This window comes from Acanthopagrus latus, chromosome 8 (assembly GCF_904848185.1).
Source record: "Acanthopagrus latus isolate v.2019 chromosome 8, fAcaLat1.1, whole genome shotgun sequence".
NCBI classification, from domain to species: Eukaryota; Metazoa; Chordata; class Actinopteri; order Spariformes; family Sparidae; genus Acanthopagrus; species Acanthopagrus latus.
The window spans coordinates 5079688-5099290 of NC_051046.1; the positions used below are offsets into that span (position 1 = coordinate 5079688).

At 41.4% G+C, this 19603-nt stretch overlaps 1 long non-coding RNA gene across 1 annotated transcript; it reads left to right on the forward strand.

The window, feature by feature from the left end:
* Positions 1 to 8309: 8309 nt before the first annotated feature.
* On the forward strand, positions 8310 to 16424 carry LOC119024617. The gene is made up of 3 exons (XR_005076532.1): positions 8310 to 8427; positions 16069 to 16153; positions 16249 to 16424. It is a non-coding gene; the product is annotated as an uncharacterized LOC119024617 (long non-coding RNA).
* Positions 16425 to 19603: the final 3179 nt, after the last annotated feature.

The window sequence follows — 19603 nt, forward strand, 5'->3', positions numbered from 1 at the left end:
TACAATTAAAATCCATCAAGACTACCTGAGCGAATCTTGCTGCCAATATTCTGCATGTCCTTTTATGCTTTGTGCCCTCATGTATCAGCTCATTAACTTTGTAAAAATGTTGGTAGAGCTCGGGTCATTTCCGCCGGTCCCCTGTGCGTCCCTACGCCACTTGATCTGTGTGTCACAGAAAGGCCTCCCCGCTGCTCATCAGGCTTGAAAACAGCTTGTGTCTGCAGCTTTTTTGGCGGGGCACGACGGCTGCAAACAAGAGTGAGCACCTATAGCGGCGGCGGTAGCAGCGGCCGTTCAGCTCCAGTCGTCTGGCTCGCACTGCTCATTTGACAGATAGAGGGGGCTGAACTCAACGACCTTTCCATTCCCTTGCTTTAGAGGACAGAGAATAAGAGCCTGGGAACTCTGTCCGTCTATATTAGACACACAAAACAGCACTTAATTGGAGGATATGCCCCTTGGCTTCAACATTAAGCACTGTGAATTAGGACTCAGAATGCTGTACCCATTAGTCAAAGGGAGGAAAACATTTTGATACAAAGATTATGAGAATAGACCTTTTTAGCAACCGGGCTCAGAATGGTTTGGAGGCTTCCTGTCATTTGTGCCAAAGTATCACAGGACATCAATTTGACCAGGCAAAGAAATGTAACTCTGTAGCAGAGAAAAGGACTGAAGGAGTACAATACCAACACGGCCGCTGTAATTCTGATTAGCCTGTGTCCAGGAAGCCATGTCCTACCCTGAGAGGATGCTTATTTTTACCGCGGTAACCCGGATTAGCGCAAACCCGTGTCTGAGATGCTTGCAAAAGGCCAATTTTCAGGCGTCTCTCACGTGTCGCTTGAATCAGGTCTACCCAAGTTCATTCTGCCAATTTCACGTTGTTTCATGCCAAATAACAGAATACGTTTAAGTTCAATCTTTTTGTCAGTACTTTGGCGATAGCATTTAAATGTTTTCTTGTCGAATCCTGTCTTTATAGTCTTTCACCTCACCTACGCTCAAGTACTGTGAGATTACATTTTCTTTTTTACAAAACAAGTTTAACTGATATTTTGCACATCAAGAGAATCAGTGATCAACAGTTGCCACTGTGATTTAATTCTGTCTTTATGGAAAAACTCACACTCGTTTAAACACATAATTACTTCCTGATGCAGCTAATGCTCTTGTTTTGCCGTGCATAGTACTCCAGGCTGTTTGATAGTGATGTAAGGTTAGGCGAGAATGTGCACCACACCTTTCACATTCACTTATTGTAATGTCCAAACCTTAACAATCTCATAAGAATACCCTCCACCACAATGATTAAGTTCATTGATTTCCCTGTAATTGCAAGGGCTGACCTGTTTTGGGGGCCTGAAGAGTGGGAGACCACGGTTATTATGAGAAATAATGGGTGAGTGCTATTTACGATGCTCTGTTTGTAAAGTAAAGAGTAATTAGGGTTGGAGCGAGAGAGAGAGCGAGAGAGCGAGAGAGAGAGAGAGAGAGAGAGAGAGAGAGAGAGAGAGAGAGATGAGAAGCTGCATCTAGCCCCAAACAGAAAAAAGCTGTGTGTGTGTGTGATTAGTTTCCAATAACATCCTCAGATCGCATGCACTGTAGTGTATTCTCTGAGTGCATTAATTACAGGCTGGAACCAGTCCACTCTCCCTGCCTCTCTGCTTTAAAAAAACAAAACAAAACAAAAAAAAAAACAGATCAAGACGAACCGACGCAGATGTATAGATAGAAGCCCCTCTGCAGTTTGTCATGTTTTTGTTTGCTTTTCACATTTTGCAGCATGACAGTCTGATGTGTTTGCAAACCTGCACAGCTGAGCAATGAAACGACATTTGTTATATGTAAGAGTTCAACCAGCACACGCGGGAAGCGTTCTGGCAGCGTGGAGAATATGGATTTGTTCTGATGCCTGATATTAAAACGGATTATCTTAACAGTTACTATGGCAATCCCTCTGTCAGGCACCTGCAGCCAATGTTTCAGCAACTGCAGTAGTCTGCAAATACTGCAGATCTGTAGGTGACATTATTAATATTATGTACGGCATTTGTTTAACAGTGAAAGTGTTTCCACATACAAAGTATAGTCGGTGTTGCCCGCTCCATTTACCAGAGAGCTAAGGACGGTAACGATTCATCTGTTATCAATTAAAATTCACTGCTCCAGTAAAGAATTTGTGCGCTCCCAGGATGTTGGTGTCATTTCTTTTCAGCGCTGATTACAGTTAGCATAAATGCAGTGTGTACAGTACATCGAGAGTAACTGTGATCAATGTGTACCAACGTATTGGGCTTTACTGTGCCATTCGTTCAGCAGGAATTCAAATGACGGGGCCAAGCCCTGCCAAAACTCCTTAAAATTGGATTTATTAAACTTGACACGTGTAAATGAGCTGCCTGTATTAAACTTAACCTCCAATGTCCGCCGGATGTGGCGGCGGCATGCTCTGGCTCTCTCACGGCTCCAAGAGACAATCCACTGCTGGTCTAGCCAGCCGAGCGCTGCTTCCCACTCACAGCTGGAGCTGCAACTACATTGTCACTGACTCTGTCTTTACATACATGGAGCGAAACTATTTTTAGTTGTTTGTCTGTCGTCACTTTTCCTTCAATTTTTTGGAAGCAGGGCGGGAATTACTATTTTCCAAAACCCATAAAACGGGTAAAGTACCTCCGCAAAGAGTGCGATTGCATTAATCAAAGTTGATGAGGTGAGTATTCTTGTGAAACACAAAAAGACACATTCTGAAATACAATACTAAATGTATTGAGGTTTTGTAAAAAAAAAAAAATTAAAAAAAAAAAAAAGGGCCTTAAGTTCAATTTTAAAATCCTGTTATTTGTGAGTAACAGGATTTCACCCAAAAATTCACATCTAGTTTTCCTCAGTACCAGAGGTCTGCTGAAACTTTCAGCTCATGTCAGTCAGGGTATAAAATGATTCTTTACTGTGGCTTTACAGTACATTTTATAATACATAACACCTCCTGTATAGCTCCTTGAATCGCCTTGGTTCTGAATGCTGGATCAATAAACTTGGCTCTCCATTACTCCATTACTGAGCATTCCGATCCTTTACTTTAAAAATATATATATTGTTCTGAAGGAAAAGTTTGGTAGTCATGCGTAAGTAAAATTCTGTAAGTATCATCAGCAAAATGCACCCGCTGGTCTGTTGGAAAAAGTATCCGTCAACAAGCCAGGCAGCACTGAACACAGCTCGGGTGAGACTGTGCGGTGGACGCCTACAGCGAACCAGGACCTATGATGATGAAACAGGTTATCACTCAGCAGGAACATTCAACCTAATTAAGAGAGCATATATGAATGTTTAGTGAGATCCTGTTTGATTAGATTCGACAGCAAATCAGCAACTCATTACATTAATAATTTACCGGGAAACTTTTTCACCACAAATTAAATGAAACATGAACATTCAGTTTGAAAATGAAAACAAAATATTCAATGAAACTCAGTTGTTTTTAATTGGAATTTGGATACTTTTGATGCTCAGATTCAAATATCTAATCAATTAATAACACTTCTTCATTTGCACAAAAAAGTAAAGAAGCAATAGCAAAATGATTAGATGGGTCTGAACCCACTTCATACAAACTAGGGCTGCATGTTTGGTTCAAAACACATACATGCAGGTCTGAATTTGACCATCATGAATCCAATAATAAATTGTGCTCATCAACAAAAAACAGACATGTCTCATTTTTCAGATGCATGATACACAATGTGTGATTTTAGAGCTGCACAGTGCACACTTGTCACTTTCAGTCAACCAATTCATTCAGATGACACAGTAATGACAATGTGTCCAGCACCATCAGTGACAACAGACAGCAACACATTCCCAACTGTAATCACAATCAGCCCTCTACAGTACTGCGAATGTTCCCCACAACCCTCAAAGCAAAGCTCTCACCAAAATGCAGCCTAGGTTTTACTGTGAATGTACCCGAGTCAAACCTTTGTGTAAAAGCATAATTACGCCGTCCTGCCAGTCGAGAAGTATCGATCTTTGAATGCAACATAACCTGGAGGACACTTAAGGTGGAACGCTCCTAAAGCTGAGTTCCATATAAATGCACGGATAATTTGTTGTCTTGTTGTTAGTGAAAAACAATATTGAGCTTGAAGTTCAAAAAGGAGCCTCATACAAGAAACAATACTGAAATCAAAAGCCGGAAAAGTCACACGAGATATCACGTGGATAGTTGTTGCCGGACGACAGTAGTTCCACCTTAACTGTCCTCCAGGTTACGTCGCATTTGGAGATCGATACTTCTCAGCTGCCATGACGGCTGCTAGTAGAGCAAGCGACTGCTAACGTGAGTTGTTCAAAAACTTTCTTTTTAGTAAACTCTGTGTACACAAACAATGTTCTCAATGCTGGTGCTCACGTGTAGAGACCCTGGTGATACTATGAGCAAAGTTTCATGTTGTGTCGAGCCTTCTTAGTGTTTTAAAAATAGAAATTGTGATGCTATTGTTAAAGTGCCCGTAGCACTCCCACTGAGAATGAGTTTGACCCAAAAACGAAAATATGGTAAATCTTAAAAATGCCTTTTTCGTTGTAATTATGCTTTTACACAAAAGGTTTGACTCGGGTACATTCACAAAAAAAGCCTAGGTTGCATTTTGGCGAGAGTCTCGCTTTAAAGTTCACAGCTTACTCATCTGCTAAAAAGTATGAAATGCAACTTTTGCTTCCGTGCAGGAAGTGTGACGCCTGTGTGCCGAGCGTAGATACAGGCACAGCCCTTCCCCCCAAGGCCAAGGCAGATAGAGAGAGAAGAAAGGCAGGTTTCTTGGTCTTATGAGAGGATTACAGTTGGAATGTGAAGAAGGACACAGACAAACAGCATGAAAAAGATTCAACAGGCGAGCAGGGGATGGTTCAAACACTGAGGTACAGCGGCGACTGATACAGGGGAGAGACTGGTTCCATGAAAGTAACTGAGCTACATTTCTGTCTTCTTCTCTGTTTTTTTTTTGTTTGTTTGTTTGGTTTTTTTTGCCATTTGAAACAAAATGCTAAACAGCAGTGCATCAACAAATGAAAATGTAAATAAAAGCACATCATTCTGTTATGACTGAATCTCATCCGAGTCTGTTTTGTCTTGTGGGCCTTTTCACTGTTGTTGTGTTGTTGTTGTTCTTGTTGATGAGTCGGAGTCAAAAAAGAAAGACAAGACGCAATATATCCTCAACCGTTGGCCACGTAAAAGATTATTTAAAAAGACCATAGCACCAAGTGTACGAGTGTCTACTTGAGGGTCGGCATGACACGCCAGCTGGAATGTATTATTTCAGCAAGACTAGAATTTAACACACACACACACACACACACACACACATACACACATGCATCTCTTATTTAAGCTGCAAATTGCCCCCTTGAAATGTAACATTACTAAAAGATTAGATTCTTGTTCTGCCGTCTCTGGTGGGATTTTAAGCCTCAAGGTTTGTTCCCAAGACCCACTGACGGGTATGGGTCATGTATTGTTAAACACATTATTATGGGGATTAAATGTCATACTGATAGCAGCTTGAGCATGAAACACTGCTTAACACCATGACATACAATGCACATACCAATTTAAACCTCCGCATCATAGCGACACATGTTATCTATTCCATTTGAATAACACACATTTTGATTTACTGCTTTAATTAAGCCCTCAAATAAACGAAAGTCAATTTGTTAACATATTTACAACATGTGTGCAGTTACCTGGTGTATGGATCCTGGAAAGTGATGTGTATACATATATATCAGTGATCACATTATTGAATTGAAATTTCCAAAACAGAATTGGAAAAAATATACAATTAAAGCATATAGGCTGAATCTGTCATAATAACTTTATTAACAGCATATTAATACAAATCATTTTAATCTATTGTTTTAACCTGATAGGCGTTTTTCTCCATTTACAGTCATAATTTTACAAAAGAGTGTTGTTTTTTGTTTTTTTTTTGCTTCCCTTTTATGGCCACAAGTGTTGGCAATACCACATGCTAACTGTTCGGTTCTCCACCTTGATTTATCCGAGAGTCAATATTCTCAGGTACGTCTCTTTTGTCTTTGAGAGTCCCCCCCCCCCCCGCTCTTGAATGCTATATTCATCTTTCCATGTGAAGCAATTGTATGCCTTCCCCAGCACAATTACCAAACCATGACAGCCCATTTCAGCTTTGTCTAAGTCCTCACTTACCGTTCTAAATATATCCATTACCATGCAGATTGGTCCATTATCCTCTGCAGTAGGACACTTATTTTCAAGTGAGATGTTGTGATTTTCTGTATTGGAGTGTGCCGGCTTCAAAACTTTTGGTCAAGAATGTCCCTGTTGCCTCTAACCATACAATCACTTCCCCTTCTATTTCAATTAATAAACAACCCTCTGCCCTGATTTTTTTTTCTGTGTGTGTGTGTGTGTGTGTGTGTGTGTGTGTGTGTGCAATTTTTAGCAAGTTTGTACAGTAACAGCGATAATCTGTCTTTACAGGACCTTGATAGTGTTTCAAAGTGAGCGCTGACCGACCTCGGCTTTGTCTTTCAAGCTTCCACGTTTGACAAATAGCCATTTCAGCACTCATAGTATGTGGTCTCTACGCCACAGTGAATATTATTGTCCTATTTCCACTCGGCTACCACCTTAAAGCATCGGTGTCCCTCCTCTAGGCGTGGTCCCTTGATCCCAGTCCTGACAAAGACCTGCCAAAACCAGAGCTACTTCTGATCCCGCAGGCTGACAAGCCAATCCATCTTCACCTGCAGAGTAACTTTACTCCGTTTGTCATCGGCAACCGCCCTCTATCAAGGAGAACTGAAATAGACATGTTAAAACATTCACCGCTTCCTCAGTGATCATGACATTCAGGGAACATCATTTGTGTGTCATTCATTTATAATATTTTTGAGTGTTACGATTGATGTACATAGTGATGAATGCGAATGCACCATGCACCAGACAACACAAGTGCCACACAAACTTATTTCTGAACACACGTGTTGTTCGTCTTACAGCAGACAGGCCCTATCACTGTAATGGTGGTAAAGTATGACTGAAATAATTTAATTCCGTACAGTATATTTAGAGGGCAAACAGTTAGGTCCTGAATGTTCACACACTACCACAGAGCCAATAAGCAGTGTCAGGTTTGCAGCACTAACAGGATTAAGCGCCAAGACTTTATGTCTTTTACAGCCGCTGCCAGGCACAGGCCTGGAAATAATGGGATCAGTTTTGAAGCAGTTCATCATGGAGGAAACCACCCCTTCCCACATTAGCTCAGTGTGAAGGACCCCAATGCATATAGTGGGCACCCTGGCACACACCCATAAATTGTAAACAAGTAATGACATCATAGACAACTACACACTGAAACCTACAATATGGAAAGATTAATATTTAACAGGAGGTTAGCAATTTCACTAACAAGACTAACTGCAAAGGGAGCAAAGGTTCATGGATAAAGGTGGCCAGTCAATCACCCGTGCTCTGTTAATGACAGCATTAACTGAACACAGTTCATAAAGTCTTTATTAATTGGAACTGTCTCCTAATCAGACAGCCCGTACTTCAAACCAAATCCGTCTGTCATCGTCTGAAAAGCCCTCTCAAGCCATCTGCAGTATAACTGATGTGCAACGGGGTGTTAAAGACCCAAAAAAGAATCATGAAGGGCAAAGTGCATGGATTATGAGGGTTAGCGCAATATTTCTGATGGCAGAAGATGTTAAAATGTTCAAAGCCAAAATAACAGGCTTCACTGCATGCAAATTAATGTGTGTCATGATAGCCCAGGAGAAAATAACACATTGAATAAAATATCAAGGTTCAACACCAAGAATTAAGGTGGACGTAAAGTAGAAAGGTAAGCAGTCAACCTCTATATGTGTTTTGGTTTTTTTTTACATATCCCAAAGCACATATTTAAAATCTTCCCCTCTCTCTCTGAGTCTCATTCAGAGTGCAGGTCAGGCCATGTTTTTCTGTCCAAACGCAACCAAGTCCCGGAGAGTATTGACCAAAACCAACAGAAACTCAACTGGCGCACTGTGTATTACATACCTCAACCTGGTTTGACCCTGGCAAAAAAAAAAAAAAAAAAACATTCTCACTCCAATTATTTGAGAAGAATTGAAACTCTCAACTACTTGCGGTAAAGTTGTCCGCTAAGCAGTTAGTTCAAAATTCAGGGTCTCACAGACGTTACCATGGTTACAGCTTACAGACATGCACAATGTACGAGCAATTTACTGCAAGTTCATGGTAGAAACAATGTAAACATTTGCCATCCAACTCATGGTTAATAGAAAAACTTTTGATTGTCTTACTATGAAGTAGTCCTGTTTGGGAGATTAAGCACCACACTGCATAACAAGTTTGAGGTGAGTTCAACTTCCTAATGTTAATGGAGCCTGTCTGTGGCAATTTGTGGAGATGTCAACAATGGTAATGTGAACACGGCAATTCAAAAGTAGCAAATCGCACAAGAGCAATTTATGTTTTTGAGATTTGCAGCAATAGAGATTTTCATTTTAGAAATTCACAGAGTTCATGCACAATCAGTTCTTATACTGGTCCCATAAGGTACCCCAGAAACTCTGCTGTAATATAACTTTTTCTCTAATTTCACTATTTTCTGAATCATTTTAGTAATTCATTTTTTAACTAAAAAAAGAAGTCTTATCTTGTATTGAAGATTGCTTACATTAAGATGAATGTACTCATCACTTTGCCGACTGTGTCTCAAGCTCTACCTGAGCTCCCTGCTGCCAGTAGCCATTAATTTAGATAGGACCAACTGTCATTACAAATTACTAAAGCAGGTTTCGGAAAAATGATGGTCAAGTTGACACATATCTAATGAATCTAGTTACTATATCAAAGAAGCAGACAAGTCACTGTGGAAGCACCTTAAACCTGCATTATTGCCATAGGACAGCAGGGGGTAAATCCACCGGTTGCAACAAAAAAAAAAAGTCAGATGAGTCTATGAGAAAATGACCCTACTTACTTAATGTATAAGCCAGGGTGTGCAGGGTACCACTAGTAGCTAGGACCTGCTAATCATGGTAGAAGAATAGCAATGTGTATCCTTCCCCCTGTTCGAATATGGTCACTTCTGGGTTAAAAATAAAGACACGAAAACAAGACTTCAAAAATGATTATGTCATGGTGGCCACATCCACTTCTTTTATACAGTCTAACACCTGAGGTATGTTTCCAAACAAGACAATAATGCCGTTTTGATTTGCTGAGGGAAAAAAAGAACAGCACGTGTTTATTCTTTATGTAACATACAGATAAATGCTGTTTGTACCATTTACCATATTTCCTCTGATGATAAGACAGGCACTGGCATGCGGTAATTTCAAACCTGAGGCCAGATTGAATTGCTGAGATGTCTTATTCCCACAAGTCACATGTTTAAATCAATGAAACAGAACCCCATAGGCCAGTCAGTACCATAGTGAAGTTCTACAGCATCCCCTGGTATGTGGCACCATCATCAGCTGACAGACTTGTAATCACTTTCTTTAGTATACTAGGCTTGTACACCTTGTACTTGAATTGTCTTATTGATTTCCTCCCGGAGGAAAAAAATAAAAAATCTCAGTATTTCTCTCAATACTAGAGAAACAGCACAGGCTAATAAATACCTTAAATTGAGAAAACAGCCACAGAGACATTGGTTTTAAAATTAGCTTAAAAGGCATGATGAAAGAATTTCACACAGGAAAAGAAATCAATGACACACTCGAATCCTCTTCTAATCTCAACAATTTTTTTACCCTTTTTATCACAGTGTCTGTCATTTTTATTTGGCAATCTTTGGATAAACATGGGGGAATCATTCCTGGGGGCATGCTGATTAGCCCAGGAGGGAATGGTAATGAAATACATACCTGCTCGAGAGAGTGCCTGCTTTATTACTCTATTATACATGAAAGGAGCTGAGGGCTCTTAGAAGCCCTCCTTCAAAGCAGGAATCATTGCCTCACATCTCCCTCATGCCAGTTTCCATTCAGGCCCCATTAATTGCTGTTTATTTTGCTCCATTTTTGTAAATGAAAGAGAAGCCATTTCAGACCGGGAATGGAAAAGATTTATTTTGTTTGGTTTAGAAACCTGGATGCTTCTCCAGAAAATATGACTGAAGAAATAGAGGAAAATGTATTTATTTATTTATTTCAAGGGATGTGCATACAACTGACATGACACTGTGTTAACCATGTCATTACACCAGTTTGAACATGAAGGAGTCCATGACAATATATAAACATGTCATAACCGCAATGATTATCAAACTGTTTACCTTTGTCTGTCAACGCATTCACAGTCACATGTGATCAGTTTTGACACTGGCTGTCATGAGACCATCATAACTGTGTCAAGAATATTTTTCTTGACTTACAATGGTACAATTTGTACTTGTCATTACAATCTCATTAACTACTATCACACTGTCAAATGCTTTTGTAACAGTGTCATGATTCATTATCTTGATGGTGCGGTTTGGACTGGTTGGTGTCTCGCTTCCTTCTCATCTCTGTTAAGAGTCGCACATGTCCATTGCCAGTCGAGCGGGACGTACATCCATTGGGTGGTAACACACACTGTAATTGCTTCAAGTAAACACAGTCGGACACAACACTGGGACTAAACATAGCCTCCGACTGATGGAGGCCAGCAAGTGTGTTTGTTGCTGGGTTGGGTCTTGGGAGCTTGAAGACGAACCCAGCCAACCATCTGACGGGAACATGGTCAGAAATTCCAAGTTCCAAGACATTCTGACCAGAAAATCCCAAAGGAACCTCACCAACCCCAACTTTAAAATCAAAGACGGCTGCTCGGTGCATCAACGGTATGAATCACTATTGAATCAGTTACACAATACGGTATCTGTGAGCATGTTGCTTTTGTATGTGTACGAACAAAACATTCAACCTTCAACTAATTGTTTTAACACGGTTTTTCCTGGAGGTGTCGACGTCTAACTTCTGAGCTTCAAAAATGGAGACCAGAGAATAGAAGCAGAGAGTTAAAAGAATCCAGACTTTTTAACACATTAGTCCAACATGTACACAAAAATGACTTACTTTAATTCAAATTGTAGCTGTTAGTGTCATCAAACTAATCTGGAGTGTAGAAGGCAAACTGCAAGGGTTAATAGTCCATTTATTGCCATTGTGTTTGCTAATCATAACATGCAATACACTGAACATCTATCTATCTATCTATCTATCTATCTATCCATCCATCTATCCATCTATCCATCTATCTATCTATCTATACATATATACAGGCTGAAGTACACATAATCCTTGGATGGATGATTATGAGGGAATGCACTGTATTGTGCAAGGAAGTGAATGAAAGACTCACATTTTTGTACTTGCTAGAAAATAATGTTTGGCTGGGGAACGAGTTCTCTGTGAAGAGATGGGTTTTCATACTATGATGGCACGTCTGTAGTGGCTCTGCAGCCCTTGCTGTGGGGATAAGGTGTCATTAGAGAGCTAGGACATGGAGGAATTGCAGCCAGGTGGTCAAAGGTTAGTACAAGGATGGAGGAGCAACACACCCAGAAGACGCAGAGTGCAGCCCTGAGTGGGGCTGAAGGGGGGCTCACAGATGAGGGTGTATTGCTCCCTGGAGGCTGGAGGGAAAACAGGAGGAATGTGAAATGCATCAATTTAGGGAGGCACGCAGACAAGGGCACGAGTTGAGCGGGGCCAAAAGAGGTGGAGAGAGAACATGGAGAAACTCGTGCCAAGAGTGAGTCACTGGAATCCAGTAGTTTCATTTCGGTCTAAATGTTTAATTTCAGTTGGGTGCTGTGGATGGCGCGAGAGGGCTCAACTAATGTCACGGCCTGAGGGGAGGAGAACAAGGTCATGTAGCACAGAAGAGGAGACTGGCAATAGCACAAATTACATAGGTTGAAGCCTGATTTTAAAATACAAATGGTTAGTGATTCTGTATGTTGTGTCACAGGTTGCTCATGAACGGAGGGAGTCGGAGGAGAAAAAGCCAACATATGGCAACTTTTGAGAAATAATAGGCCAAGCTCGGCTGGAGAACAGAGCCCAAGCATGCATTGCAAGTCTGAAGCCATTTATGTGTTCTTCCCTGTTTCCAGGCAGGATTCTTGGCTATCAGCATTATATTGGGTGGTCTTGGTGCACCCACACAAAACAGCGGGAGTCTCTTCTGTGCGCAGAAATAATTCTTAACCAACTTTATACCGTTATCACCAATAATTACAATGATATAATGTGGGGAACTTTTTCAGTTGTCAGTTGTTTCATGCTTCATTATTTCAGGGACATCTGTGGTTAAAAAAGGCAAAGAACATCTTGAATAAGTTGCTATTTTTTAAGCCCATGATAATTGCTGGACAACTCTTCTACAGTAGCTAGCACAAAAGCAGCGATTCAAAGGCCTCGTGCATGTAAAGACGTTCAAATCATATGACTGCTGGAGGAGTTAGCCTCTGAATTCAAAGCGATCTCTTGTACTGAGAATTTCCAGCCCTCGGTGAGACCTCGGCACCCCACGATGGATGCTCAGTGGCTGGAGAGAGAGCGGAAATTCCTATGTTTGAGAGTCCTGAGCTGTGCTTAACATGAATATAATATGAGATGAGTGATGTCAACATCAAGGTTTATTACTACTGAAACTTTAATAATGACCACATCGCTGCATGTCACTGCTGTGGACCTGACAACTTTGAACGTAATGCGACAGAGACAATGTTTGATGTTGAGAGTTTTACGTTTGTAGGAAATAAAGCATGATCTTAAAAAAAAAGTTACGGTTTCGTTAAGATTGGGGAAACATCATGGGCAAGATACGACTTCCAATTTATATGTTTGCAAAGTCGAGAACATTTGTTACCCGCTCCTCTGCTTTCTTTCTTTCTTTACACGCACCTATAATCATGCTGTGCACAAAATGTAGCCAGTGAATATACAATGATACTGCAAATCACTTAAATATGCGCATAACTCATAGGTGAGAAACTTGGGTAATAGGTAGGGAGCCGATTTCAGCAGTACTACTTTGTGTTACTCATCCAGCGTACTGAGAGGTGACTGAGCAGGCTCGGGGTTGACGGCAGTTCAAGAGGCAAAGGGAGCCAGCAGAGATTTAGTGAGGACAATGGGCCCAGACCTCCGCCCAGTTAACCTCTCCTTACTGTATATCTGTAGGTGGTGGGGAATAGGAGCTTGGAGCCAAAGACCTGACACTGTGCCTACATTCGCATGGTAGTGAGCAAGAGCGTTACCTGAAAGACCAGCAGATCTCTGCGAAGACTGCTCGCATTATTCCTGAAATAGAAATTCTTTGTGTTGGCACAGGTGGTAAATAATCTCATGTAAGAGCACGGCGCGTTATGTTTTGGTAACGGTGAGCCAAATTAAACTGAGCAGAAATAGATCCGCGTTCTCAAAGGAGTTGCTAGCAGAAAGGAGGAAATTTAGTATGATTACCATCAGATGATGGAGGATTTTCTTCCCACCTATGAGGGAAGTATTAGTTTTATTTAACTGCTTAATACTCCACTGCATTAACCAGTTCCTCGAGTACTTTGTCTGATGCTGAGAAGCTGGCACACGGTGGGTTTTGAATAATTTCCCTGCTGCCTTTTGTGGACAAAAACCTGAATGTTGAGCTGAAGGATGCTGTCCTTGTGCATAGGTTACAGGCGTTCCATTGTCAACATAAGATCAATGATTGTAACCGCAATACCTGTCGTCAAGGCACCAGCCCTTTGTGCACACAGCACCCACCTCATGCTACCAGCAGATAATCCTGCATGTGTATTTAAGTCGTCTAAAAAGGTCTGTCATGTTCACAGACGAGGCAGGTTTACAAGGTTACGTCGCGCTGATTCTCTTAGCCAGGCCCTTCTCTCATCTGATATGTTATTTTTGCTCCTGTTAGGAGCCAGATCATGCAATCATTGTGTATACAGGGCGAGCCAGGTCCGTCATTAATGCTGCTCTTATCATTCTGTCCGCCATGATTTCCATCCAAGGCTTTGTTATCAGTGAGACCCATATCAAACCACGTCTGTCTTGCTGGGACATACAGCAGAAGATTTGCTACAAGGCACACTCGTCCGTTCACCATTGCCTGTTGGCCGACAGAACACGCAACAACCTTGACATTAATGATTCAATGAGCACAGTAATTGAGTGCCTTTCTCATTTCCTGGCAGCTACAATACAAAGCGAGCGGCGAGGAAGGCAAGAGAGACACAGAAGGAGGAGGATAAGAGGGTGGAGGAGAAAGGCTTATGGAGGAGAAAGAAGAAGAAGAAGAAGAAAAAACCAAAGGAAGGGAAAAGAGATAGGGGCGAGTGAGGAGGATAAGACACTGAGGGAAGGAAATAAGGAGGGTGAGTAAAGTGTGGGGTAGGATGGGGAGAGGATCAGAGGCAGAGGACGGCGAGGAGAGAGATTGCATTAGCTCATCATCCCAGTGGACCTGGCTGTGCTCTGAGGTTGACAGTCCTGAGAGCTCCTGTCCTTCAGCCTTCCCATGTGCCTGTAGCATTATCTCCTACTTACCATAGAGGGCCAGGCATCCAGCGCTACAAATCACATTCTTTTTTTTTAAACCTTAAGACGTAATATAGAAAGTGTGCTATAATTCCAGCTCCGTGAAGGCTTGCTGTTATCGCAATTTCTCACCTAAATCTGCCATTCTGCTGAAGCGGAGCAGCAGCGATACTGACACATGAAATTATAGTGTAATTTCTAGTTCATGTTCTTGCTACTGCGGTATTCCACTGAACATTATAATCACTATCATTACCACCACTTTTTTTTTTTTTTTTTTTTTTTAATTTCAGCACTAACCTGGATTCATTTGATTTCAATGACAAATCATGAACTCGCCGAGCCCATTCAGGAGTGGTTGACAAGAGGTTATTTCACTAACAGCAGCTCGCTGGCATGGAGAGTCAAGAACGACCCGCGGTGTGTTTTCACTCCAGTAGAGTCCTCTAGAGGGTGTTGTGGCAGGACGGCATTATGCGAGAATAAGCGTGACCAAAATGTCTACAGCACTTCATCAAGGAAATCAAACCACTGCTTGGAGTGTCGGTTCTGTGGACCGACAACTCTACACTAAAGCACGTCTGTAAGTCCTTTGTGTGTGCGTCCATCTGTTTTCAGGCTTATGGCAGAATGTTAAAAACCAATTTTCCCCAAGCAGGAGAAATATAGAGCTATGTTTATATTTTGATATTGTGTAAATAATACAACTTTGGGGAATGTTCTTATCAGGCCTCCGAGATGCCGAATGTTTTCAGGTTTTCTGTCCATCCGCCTGTGCTAACCCTAACACTGCCCTTCTTGTGAAGGCGATAGCTCATGGACCTCTTGAGGCATTTTCTTCAAATTTGGTTCAAATGTTCACTCGGACACAAGGATGAAATGATTAGATTTTGATAGCCAAAGGTCACAGTCATTCTGACCTAATGGCATCCCGCTCCCCTGAACCAGATATCTCAGAAATGTACTGAGGGAATTTCTTAAAAATTCGATAAAAATGTCCACTATCAGATGAACTGATGAATTCAGAGGCACATTTTGAAGAAGTCATATAATAATGATGATCAATTTTGACACAAACGTTTAATAGGATAAAACAATATCATTGTTTTGGATGCAGTATATGGGGAAGGCAGTAATCATCAGTAAGTTCTGAATATTGATAAATCAAATCAAGTACATTTTATTGATATTATATGGCCCAAAATCACAATCATATTGCCTCAGTTGGCTTTACAGTCTGTACAGTGACCAACCCCTTAATTTAAGCAGGAAAAAAACTTGCAATAATAATAATAAAAAAAAAAAACAATAATGAAAAAAAACTATTGGAAGACACCTCAGGAAGAGCCACAGCAGAGGATTGCATATAAGTTCCATGTGTGATGATTATGGACTCTCTGTGGTATTTTCTCAGTGTTTTGGATTTGGTCTGTGTTTCTCTGGGGTGTCTTGCAGAAGCTGGGTGTGGCTTCCTTGACTGGCTGCAGCCCAGCAACAGCTCAAAACCCCCTTCAATGGCTGCATGATTGTTTCCGCCTTGGTATTGATGGCTTCGCAGTAGTGTTACTTCTAGTGACTTCTCTTGTCAATTTACCTTATGATCCTTTGAGTTTATCAATTGCCTCTTGTCGCTAGTCCGAGCTCCAGCTCTGCTGCCTGACCAGCATCCTGCAACTCAGCCACCAGCCATACTTCCTCCTGGGAAACATCAACCACTTCACACTCACCTGAGCCTCCACCTTCACCTCAGCCACCATGCTCCAGGATCACAAAACCTTCCTCCACTACTCCGGGAACCTGAGCAACTTTAATAAAATCCTTTAAACTGCTTTTGGTGTCCAAAAACTGAGCCTCATAAAACTGTAACAGCATTGACAGAACAAAACAGCAAAATCACAGTTTTCATGTTTCACTGAGAGAATATCTGATCCAAGGAAATTATATAAAACACATGAAGAGGACGGCTGAGCAGGCCGAGGCATCGCCGAGTGGTGGCCCCGCCACACGGCCCCCGCTCCCCCGTGGTGACAGATTAAAGGAGATAGTAAATACAATTAAGCAACGCCTTTTATCTTTAACCACACTTTGTACACAGTGCATTTACATCACCCATGTTTGTCATTCCTGTCTATTCAAACTCGATTCTAATTCACATTAATTATATGTCTGATGATTAACACATGCTCACAAAGCACATGTCAGCCACGGCCATCAGAGTGATTTGTGATCTCCTCCACCTTATTTGCCTCGACAAAATTGCTTTTCACGAAAAATGGGTGGAGAAAACGGCAGTCCTCATTCATTAGGAGACACAGTTAATTGTTTTTTTTTTTTTCTCTCTGTACACAACATGAGGAATAGTAAACAAAAAGGCATTCATCAAATTTAAAATTACCAGCAAACACAGACAGGTAATAGAGTCAGAGTACTGGCTTTCTGACTGCTAATTTCTGCCTAGTTCGGTGCTAATAGACAATATAGCTCTTTTATTTGAAGGAGTGGTTTCAAGTCATTTAATATTAGTGCCGCGGACGTTTCTTCATCGTCTCTGGAAAGCACTCAAAAAGTGTAGGTTCTGTGTCTTCGGGTTTACTTGGCACGTGTTTTTTTACCCTCACGTCTGTTTGATACCGTCACCCCTCAGGTGGGACCTGCCATGTTTCATTATTCAAATCAAAAACTTACAAATGTCAACAAATTTCGGGGGAACAAAGAAATTACCCTGGAACCAAATCAAAACAGAAGAGGGTTAATTGCTTGAACTGTGTTTTATTTGCTTGGAGAATGGAGTCAGAGGCCTATGCATGTACTCCCGGTCTAAAAACCCTGAGAAAAGAAATTGACAGGGAAGGCTTAAACATAAAAATGTGGGGTAACTCAAATGAGAGCTTGAACATGATGTTATAAATATGTGTGTCCTTGTGTTGGTGGTGGCGTAATTACAATGCATTAATTAAGATAGACGTCTGATACATGCATATTTCCTGATTGCCCTGCAATATTCCTGGTGTCTGTCCAATGACCATAATTCACTTTGTCAGGGCAGCCATACAAATAGCAGGGTGTGGGACATGTGTCCCATGGGACGTGTGCCACCTCCGGCTTCCTGTTGCCTTACATGGTCTGAGATAAATACCCTCAATGAAAAAGGGAATATCCTGACTCAACTTGATAATCTATGGAGGAATTGGATGCGCAGGACATTTTTTTTTAGAAGCAGTGCATTTGCGTATGAAGCCAATGGAAATGAGACACGAATGAGAAGAGACATAATAACACCCAGGCAGCGCGAACTGAGCTGAATTGAAAATGTTTCAACTTCGGGGCCTAAAAAATTGCTCTTCTCCGAGGACTTCATGAATCTGCCATTACTTAATAAACATAAAGAGATGAGAGGGGAAATAAGGATGGATTGAATGGATAATGACAAAAAGAATCAGGGTTCCTCGTGCGTTATGAGATCGGCCAGAGATTGAGTGACCGCACAAACACACTGAGGTCATGCACCCACCGCGTATAGCTTGTTAGCTTACATCATCCACACAGTCGGTACATTTTATGTTTGGGGCGAATAAACACAGACTTTACAAATGGTCGGGCGGTCAAATTTCACCTTTTAAAAGGACTTTGAAGGATATTTTTACAACCTTCTATCAAGTGACAGTGTGAAAACCATGTGACAATTGTGAAAGGAGTCCATTTAGTGATTAAACCAGAGAATAATCCAGTTCCCCTTGGATTTATAGAACTCATAAAAACAAGTTTTGGATAAATATTTAGCTGTCTGGCTCACAACTTCAACGGTTGGATTCAAACTCACCGTTCTCATATCCTCATTTTTAGGCCACAGCCAGCCCAGTCCCCATGATACCGCAGACACGTCCAGGGTTGACATTTGTATCAAATGTGGCATATCACTTTGACATTATATGCTTATTAGCTGATTTTCACATCATGAGGTGGAGGGGACAGTGGTGCTGTTGTTACAGCAAAGCAAATAAGGCCTACAATCCAAGTCACAAGAGGGGATATTTTTTACGAGACCTGGAGACATTCACATTTTTCTTTTTTCTTTGTGGCGGATGTTATTCTAAGGAGCTCTGAGGACATTTCCAGCTGTGATTGTGGCGACCAAAGGTGGCTATATTTTGCATAAAATTGGACCATCTCCATTTGTAATCATGGCAACCAAAACAGGTATTTTAAGCCAACCAGTGAAATGTTCCTAACCCTAAACGAGTCATGTTTGGGGCATGAACCTAACCAGAGCACAGCGTTGTGACAGTAGACAGGCAGTTGCAACATAAAGAAACATTTTTTTCAATCTTATCCATTGTTTTTTTTGCAGAAAAATACTTAGCTAACATTTACTGTGGTGACTGGGGTTCCACAGCAGGCAGCTGTATTCAACAGAAAGCTCGAAGGAGTTCACTACCCACTCAACTCCAAACAGCGGGCAGACAAAGTTCTGAAGATGAGCTGCTGGACACAGTGGTGCATTTAGTAGCTGAAGAGGTGGTGGAGACCAAAGCAGAGCAAAAAGAGGAGGTAGAAAAACTCATAATGAATTGTTTTCTTAGTTCTCTGTGTGTAAGTAAGCGTTTGCAAGTTCATTATGTTAACTTGCGAGGTGAATATATGTCAGTATTTTGCTAATAGCTTACTCCCACGGCTCCCAAGTGGCTGGAAAAAATGAGTCATGGCCGACCTCAAGTTGTGTTCAGACTGCATCTCTTCATGACCAGAGTGGACAGGAGGAGTGATTACAGCATCAATAACTCTCAAGACATACAGCATATGGGTGTTGTGCTCAAAATACCAGCTTGAAAACATCAGAGCCTATCTTTCAAGCCCAGAGTGGGATGTGTCATACCAGTGTTTAGAGCTTACCGGCTACAGAGAACAAGTTGTTCCATAGTTCCCTTTTAAATTTCAAGTCAGACTAATTTGTCATGCCTCATGAAGCCCCAAATCGATTAAGACTGTGACC